Here is a 9807-nt window from a genome sequence, read left to right as displayed (position 1 = left end):
CCCGTAGAGTAGTAGATGTGCATGCGTCGATCTTTAGAAGCCTTTCAATTTTCCTCCCCACCCTCTGAAGTATTTGGGAGTCATCGAACTCAGTGGGAAGTTGGAGTAGGTGTAGCCAGAATGTTGTGCATTGCTTGGTACAAAATTAGGCTCTCATTTCCCTACTGAGATGAAAGTTATGGAGATAAACCACGGTCTTCCTTGGAGTGATTTTGCTTGACTTTCTAGGTTTTCGAATTTAACAGTGTAGAAACCCAATTCTAAGTCAATGAGACATAGGGGGCGTGAAGGCTTCCAAAGAGCCTCTAATTTGTTTTTGAGGTACTGGTGGGCAAAATTCTTCCGCACTAGTTTGATGATTACAAAATATTTTCAGGGATCATAGAGGCATGTGAGCTCTTCCATTGAGAGATTGATTAGATCCTGTTCCGTTGGATCGTCATCCTCTTCAAAGTTAACAGCATTGCTAGAGGAGGGTAGTTTATTGGAGATGATGTCCTTATTGGTTGGGTTATTTTCCAGCATTGGGACATCATTGATAGGAGGATTGGGTATCGAAGGGGAGCGGAGATTCTGCATATCGGGGTCAATAGCTCAATAGGAGGGGGAAAGGAGTTAGAGAGAAGCTGGACACACTCTCTCTAGCCCATTTTTCTTTATACATTATGGTAAGAGTAGTTGTAAGAAGAATGCTCTTTTTTTTTTATTTCAAAATATTTTTTTTTGTTATAGATTAATTTTTTATTTTATTAGAATTTCACCGAATATGTTATTATTGTTATATAAGTGATAATCATATTAATACTTGCATTCTATAAAGTTTTCTAATTTATTTAGATAATTTGCTTGAATATTTAAGTTCTCTTTCTAATTTTTTTCTACTTTACTGCAGAGTAAGTAATAATTTTAAACTTCATGCAGTTAAAGACTACAACAAAGCAATATTTATCTTAAAGATAAAGGAGAAGATCTCTGCTATTTCTTTTTTAATCAGGAAAACATATGTTTCAAAATTAATGCATTTTATTTTTTTTATGCAAAATCAATTAAAAGAGATAAAAGTATCACTTAATTAGTGGGCTTTTGCAATGTCTGCAGGTTCCAACACAAAGTTCAGTTCAATGAATGATGATGATGACAAATTGGTCTTTCCCATTACCATTCAGTTTTTATATCCTTATAAACAAGTTCTTCTATTAAATTGTGTTAATTTTTTCATGTTGTAGAAATCTTTGTAGTGAAATAGATTTGAAGATTTTGGTTATTGTATATCCTTTGTCTTCCTTTCTAATGCAATCTTTCATTTATGATTTTAATTACTGTGCGCGTTTCAAGAATTTCGCTGTTCATTTTAGAAATCTATAATAATATGTGGTTATAATTTTGACGATCTATTAGAAATTTGATGAGCCATGTTTTTTTCAAAATCATGATTTGTTAGGATTTAGGATTTGACGCTAAATATTTGTATTCCTTCTAAAAATTAGTTATGAATTTGTCTAGACACTTTCTCGTATAAAGATAGCTAGGGATCGATAAACATTAAGTTGTATCACGAGTTAAACCATAATCTTTAGACAAAAAATTTAGTGTGTCACGGTAAAATTAACCAAATGTTTTTGCGTCTCTTGCTATCATTTGAGTGAATTCTAAGAGAGAATATACCTTAGCAAATAGAAAATTTCTAGCTTGTCTTAAATGATGCGTATTAGAGGAATATTAGTTCTCCAAAGAAAATTCAAAATGTTTGAAATTATGATTTTTTGTCTAGCTTTCATGAATCTAATCTTGTAACTTTTCATAACAAAATCAAAGTTTGAATGATGACAGTGGACATTTTATTTTTGCAAATTATACACATATTACTAATAACAAATTTTATAATTTAGTAGCTCGACTATATAATCAAAATATACTCCAACTTTTTTTGATATTTTGGTCTACTTTGCCTAAATTATTTTGCTTGTGATCTTTTTATATGTTATGGATAATCCTCAAAGTGGTTTTCTATTTTTTTTAAGAATAAACAACAAATTCTCAATCCAAAAGTTTCTTATTAGACAACTTATTAATGAGTCTAATATGATGTTTTCATTTTGACAAGAAAGATTGTAAATTTATATTAATAACTGGTAGAATATGGCAATTTCCATTATCTTTTTAAACAAAGTATAACAATCTTTTAACCATGTTACCATTTGAACTTAGTGCAAATCCATCATAAGATTTCATCAAATTTGATCTTTGCATACTTTCATCTTTAAATTATTTTACTGAAAATCACCTTTTACGTAACTTTTTAATTCTAATAATTTATTTGATATGTTAATTCAACTATATTTAGATATAGTATATTCATCTTTATTGCCCGATCAAAAGTACTTATTACCTTTTTAAAGTCCATGTGCTGTTAAATTAAAACACGTAAAATAAAATGATGAGGTAACATGATTTTCTAAGCAATAGAAATAGAAAATGGTAAATTTAATATTATTTCTTAACAACACTTATTTTAAATACAACCTTTCAATCTCCTTACAAATGGCATCACAATATTTCATCAGATATGGTTGTTTTAAAATATTGTTATAACTAATTTTCAATTTCCTTATTCATCCTAATATTTCATCAAAAAGTTTTCTTTTAAATTAAATTGAACTTAAAGTTGTTTGATCCAACATCCCAGTATAGTCCAATCCAGGATTTACAAACAAATCTTTACAGACCATTGCACAGTCCTTACTAGGCTTCATCATCTGAATATAAGTGGTTCCCCGATTTATAGGGTTTGCTGCTTCGGTGATATCCCATAGTTCTACATGTTGATTGTTTTCTTTCTTTACATGTTCAACCATATCTTTCATCCAGTGCTTAAAAACATGCTTTTAGTATCCCCAAACGACAACACCAATCTCTGAACGGACTTTTCAAAGTCCGTGATGACTTTGCTTATGGTCCATGGATTTTCTACATTCAGGATTGGGGCGGGAATGACATCCTGTACTCCTTCTTCTTATTTTGATGGAATGAAAATGTCCATGAAAGTCTTCTTCCTAATAATAATAATAATAATAATAATAATAATAATAGAAAACACTGTTTGATGATTTTTTACAACATTAAGCAAAGATGAATAGAAATTTATAGGGATATTTTGGTATTAAATTTGGAAAGTGTATGACACTACAAATTGCTTTCCTAATAAAGCTTTTGTATAAGATTACATAATTAAGATCAAATTCTTTCATAAATTTGTACACCAATTTAAAGAAACATTATTAGAAACTAATTTAATGTCTTTCCAAATTCTGGTCAGCCATATTTTAAATTTTTCTAGCCAGTTAAATTTTGGTCTGTCATATTAGAAATTAATTTAATGTTTTTTCAAATTATGGTCAGTCATATTTTGAATTTTTCTGGCCAATCAAATTATGGTCTATCGTATTAGCAATTAATTTAATATCTTTCCAATTCTGGCCAATCATATTTGAATTATTCTTGTCACTTTTCTACTACTACTACTATTTTATTTGATATATTACATCCACAAACAGGATATTTAATGTAATTACAAGTAATTTTATTTAATAGAATTTATAGTATATAATAATTAATTGATTATAATAAATTAGATTACACTAATGATAAATAATATGGCTAAATAATAGAAAATCCATCAGTTTAGGAGTTAATTACTCCCTAAAAACATTAGTTTTCAAAATTACACTTTCTACCGTTTAAAAAGTGTCTAGATACATTTCTCACAATCCAAAATTCAAGGGTCATAATGACACTTGTATCGACAAATTTTAACAAGTAAGCCTATCATCCAAACTAACACACAAGGTGCAAAAAGACAATAATAACCCCAAGGTAAGGCTTCTAGAACGAAGTTGAACCACACAAGTATAATAAATAAGGAAAGAAACATAACAATGCAGCCTAACTCTCAAAATCATATGTCAATAGTATAAGAATGTATCTAATACAACCAGAAACCGATGAAACACATAAGATATCCAAATACAAGAGAAACTTTGTCTATGGAATGAAATTAAAGACATAGTCCATAGAGAAAGCTAGTAGAAGACATTCAGACGCTTTAAAATCATCAACTACCTTGAAAGCTCTAATAGTTACCCAAGTCAAGCAGCATAGGGCACACTAGAACCTGGATTTGCATCGAAAGGGTACAGTATATGGGAGTACGGTCCACTTATACTTAGTTGGTATCATAGGCCGATCGAGTAAAATAGAAATTAAAGTACACAAAATATACACTAAGGGCACGTCACCTGCAATCAAAAAATGTCCCACAATGGTAGCCCACACCGCTTGCACTAACAATTTTAATATAACACAAATGCAGCAACAACACAACAAGTATAACGCTACTATACACTATATCACATGCAAGTATAAACAGAGGAGAACATGTATATACAGGATAGTCAAGTATAAATAGAAGGATGTAGAGCAAGTAGACATATAACAAATCAATATAAAATTTCAATCACAATATCAACACAATGAAGTAAATGCAATGTATAAGATAATGACTCTAATGATAATGAGATTTGCACACAGAAGGTACAAGAGAAACTTTGTCTATGGAATGAAATTAAAGACATAGTCCATAGAGAAAGCTAGTAGAAGACATTCGGACGCTTTAAAATCATCAACTACCTTGAAAGCTCTAATAGTTACCCAAGTCAAGCAGCGTGGGGTGCACTAGAACCTGGATTTGCATCAAAAGGGTACAGTATATGGGAGTACGGTCCACTTATACTTAGTTGGTATCCTAGGCCGACCGAGTAAAGTAGAAATTAAAGTACACAAAATATACACTAAGGGCACGTCACCTGCAATAAAAAAATGTTCCACAATGGTAGCCCACACCTCTTGCACTAACAATTTTAATATAACACAAATGCAACAACAACATAGCAAGTATAACACTACTATCACTATATCACATGCAAGTATAAACAGAGGAGAACATGTATATAAAGGATAATCAAGTATAAATAGAAGGATGTAGAGCAAGTAGACATATAACAAATCAATATGAAATTTCAATCACAATATCAATACAATAAAGTAAATGCAATGTATAAGATAATGACTCTAATGATAATGAGATTTGCACACAGCTTGGGATTGGCATACAACTTAAAATTGGCATATAACCTATGGAGCACAGCCCAAGATTGACACACAGCCTAGAAATTTGCACATGGCCTGAAAATTAGCGCATAGCCTAAAAATTGGCACACAACTTCCCCTTATATCTCCAATATCCACTCCTCTTCTATGACATAATCATTCACAGAAGGTCCATAGTCTTCGGGTACATAAAATATGTATTTCAGCAAAACAACTTCAACACAAGTTCAAGTATAAAACAAGAATACTTATGAAGTTATGCAACACCTTCAACACAAGATCAGAATAAACTTTCAAAGATGTATTTTTTTTTAGAAAATTAGATGAAACAAAAAAAAGTTCAAGTCCTTCGACTTCACGAAGTGTCCTTAAGGAAATAATTCCCCTCAAGTACCCGAGGTTGCAGAATTTTCCTCCCAGGATAAAATGGCCTAACAATCCGACTGTAGTGGTATCTCAAACGATCAAATTCTCTTCAAACTCACTCAACGATAAGATGATCACACGAAGTATTTCAGAAAGCAAGATATGTTTTAATGTAGAAAAATTTTCATGTCTAAACCTGTGGAAAAATACAGGTTTATATAGCCATTAGGTGGCCCTTCCAAAAGGTGGAATTGGTTCACCAAAAAGGTATATCCTTTTTGAACCGTCATGTCTGTTTATCAGAAAGTGTGTATCTTTTTCGAATAGCCACAACCATCAAAACAATCATACCCTTTACCGAAACAGTGTCTTTTACTCGAAAAGTTGTGTCTCTTTAAGAAGCTACAGCAGCAATGCTTCTACATGTAGAAGCATGCACATTAACCGAGGAGCAAAAACTGCAACAAATAAATTTTGCGTGTTGCATTTTTCCTTTGGCCTTTTGGATTGAATTTTCCCTATTTTTCAAATAAAATTTATCTAAAAATTTAATCTCATTAATCGATTATTTGACAAGTCCAAATCCAAATCTGAAGTCGAAGCCGAAACCGAAGCCGAGCTAAGCGAGCGACGACGACGATGGCGCGAGGCATCTCTTTTTCTTGACTTACTTACCTTATGGATTAAGTGTTTCTTAATATAAACACTTGAAAATTTCCTTCTCCCACCAATGTGGGAGAATTTAGTAAACTTTTCAATTTTTTAGTACACTTTTCATTTTGAGTGTTATCGCAATTTTCCATCCACTTAGTTTCCTCCATTTTCCATTCACACTTTGATCTTGAACCCAACAACCCCCCACATGAATGGGGAATGACTACTTTTTCATAAAACTTTACGGACAAGTATGTGATCATCAAGCAAAGACTGATTGCATCTGCGTAAGTGGATTTCCCTTTGAACTTTCCATAATGAACATGCATCGGATGCACTCGGTCAATTGGTAGATTTGATATCTTTGAATCATCGAGATTTAATGCACACCTAGACAACACATGTCATACAACCAATTTTTTACCATTTATGGTTCTTACGGTTTTATTCATTTCAGCCATGAACACATCCCGGTCTCATGAGAGCTTAGAGAATAGGCCTTTACTAATATTCTCCTTGAAGCGGCGTTGAATTTTCCCTCACATAGGTGATTTCTAAATGTTCAATCCTGTAGATTAAAATATTTGGTCAAATCTGCCAAATTCAGATAATCATTAAAAGACTTCACTCATAAGTCTTATCCTTGTTTACTAAACATTGTCTACATCATGAGAATGTATTGGGTATATTAACAATGTTGAACCTATCAGAAACAACTTTGTTTGAATTCCTTGAACCTAGCTCTTGAGATCTCCTGTCTGTTAAGTAGAGATACCTCCATGCTGACTTGTCCTACGCCATAAATCCATTCCTTTGGATGCCCTCTCAATTTCTTCTGTAGATAGGCCTTTTGTAAGTGGATCCGACACATTACACTTTGACTTCACATAGTCAACAGTGATAATTCCACTAGAGAGAAGTTATATCATGGTATTATGTCTCCATCTTATATAAAGAGATTTATCGTTGTACATCATGCTCCCTGCCCTATCTATCACTGCTTGGCTATCGTAGGGCATATATATTGGTGCTACTGGTTTGGTCCAATAAGGAATATCTTCTAAGAAATTTCAGAGCCATTTTGCTCCTTCACCGACTTTATCTAATGCGATAAATTTTGATTTCATTACGGAGCGAGCAATACATGTCTGTTTGGATTATTTTTAAGAGACCGCTTCTCCACCGATAGTAAATACATATCCACTCATGGATTTTGCTTCAGTTGATCCAGTAATCCAATTTGTATCACTATATCCTTAAAGTATCGCTATATATTTATTATAATGCAAAGCATAGTCTTGAGTGTATTTAAGATACACCAAAACTCCTTTCATTGCCATTTAATGAGTTTTATTAGGATCACTCGTATAACGACTCAACTTACTAATAACACATGCTATGTCTGGTCGTGTACAATTCATGATGTATATTAAACATCCCAACGCTCTTGCATACTCCAACTATGAGTCAATTTCACCTTCATCCAACGCTCTTGCATACTCCAACTATGAGTCAATTTCACCTTCATTCTTTTAAAGTGCAAAGCTGTCGTCAAATGGAGTCTTGGCAATACCAAATTTCAAATACTTGAATTTGTCAAGTACTTTTTCAATGGAATGAGACTTTGACAATGCCAACCCTAATGGAGTTCTATGAATTCTTATTCCTAAGATCACATCTGCAACTCTAAGGTATTTCATATCAAACTTTCTCTTGAGCATTCATTTTGTAGCATTTATGTTAGAAATATCTCTACTGATGATCAACATATCATCCACATACAAATAAACAATGACTTGGTGATTTGGAGTGTCTTTAATATAAATACGTTTATCACATTCATTAATCTTGAACCCGTTTACCAACAAGGTTTGGTCAAACTTCGCATGCCATTGTTTAGGTGCTTGTTTAGTTCATACAATGACTTAACAAGTTTACACACCTTATTTCTTTTCCTAGAACCACAAAACCCTCAGGTTATTCCGTGTAAATTTCTTCCTCCAATTCTCCATTTAAGAATGTTGTTTTCACATCCATTTAATAGATTTCAAGACCATATACCACTGTTAAGGAAATTAACATCTGAATTGACGCTATCCTTGTTGCAAGTGTTGCTTTTGGTTTCATAATAATACCATCCGAATTGACGTTATCAAGTCCTTCCTTTTCTGTAAAGTTTTTTACTACAAGTCTTTCTTTGTATTTGTCAATAATACCACCCACTTTCATTTTTCTTTTAAAGATCCATTTAGAATCTAAAGTTTTATTTCCTGGAGGAAGATCAACCAATTCCCATGTATGGTTGCTTAAGATTAAATCAATCTTACTATTGACTGCCTCTTTCCAAAAGGATGAGTTTGACAACGACATTGCTTCTTTAAATGTTTGAGGCTTATTTTCTAAGAAAAATGTTACAAAATCCAATCCAAACGAAGTTGACATTCTTTGACGTGTTCTACATCTTGGATTCTCATCATTAGGTACATCCTCACTTGGTTCATCTTGAGGTCATTTAGACCCCCCACTAGACTGCTCATGTCTAGTTTTATATAGATAAATGTATTCAAAGAATTCACTATTATTTGATTCAATTACCGTATTTTTATTGATATTCGGAAGTTCATATTTATGAACCAAAAACCAACATACTTTACTACTTTTAGCATATCCTATGAACACACAGTCCACCGTCTTAGGTCCTATCCTTACTCTTTTAGGCATGGGAACTTGGACCTTCGCTAGACACCCCCACACTTTGAAATATTTCAAGTTGGGTTTTGCTCCTTTCCATTTTTCATATGAAATTGATTGTGTCTTACTATAGGGCACTCAATTGAGTATTCGGTTAGCCGTAAGGATAGGCTCCACCCATAAGTTTTGCGGTAAACCTAAACTTATAAGTAAAGTATTCATCATTTCTTTTAAGGTTTCATTTTTACTTTCCGTAATTCCTTTAGATTGAGGTGAATATGGGGCCATAGTTTGATGGACAATTCCATTGTCTACATATATTTGCATAAAGGAAGATTCATATTCTCCGCCCCTATCACTTCTTAACGTTTTGATCTTTTTCTCTAACTGATTTTCAACTTCTTTTTTATATTTTCCTAAACGCATCTATTGATTCATCCTTACTATTTAGCAAATAGACATAATAGTATCTAGTGCAGTCTTCAATAAAAGTTATAAATTACTTTTTCCCACCATGAGATGGTGTTGACTTCATATCACAAATGTCAGTGTGGATTAAGTCTTAGGAATTGGAATTCCTTTCAACAAACTTATACGAATGCTTAGCATACTTTCATTCCACACACGTTGGACATTTTAATTTATTGCACTCAAAGTTTGGAAAAACTTCTAAGTTAATTAGTTTTCGCAATGTTTTGTAATTGACATGGCCTATTCGTTCATGCCACAAATCATAAGACTCAAGCAAGTAAGAAGAAACTAAAATTTTATTGATTTCAAATTTCATGACATTCATTTTGAATAGGCCCTCTTTGAGGTAGCCTTTTTCTACGTACATTCTCCTTTACTAAGTATAATTTTTCTAGAAACAAATACATATTTTAATCCATTTTTTTTAAGAAGTAATACAGAAATCAAGTTCTTTCGTAA

The sequence above is a fragment of the Capsicum annuum genome, chromosome 5, assembly GCF_002878395.1.
Source record: "Capsicum annuum cultivar UCD-10X-F1 chromosome 5, UCD10Xv1.1, whole genome shotgun sequence".
Lineage (NCBI taxonomy): Eukaryota > Viridiplantae > Streptophyta > Magnoliopsida > Solanales > Solanaceae > Capsicum > Capsicum annuum.
The sequence above is the reverse complement of the archived record's forward strand: the minus strand, read 5'-3'. Positions refer to the sequence as shown.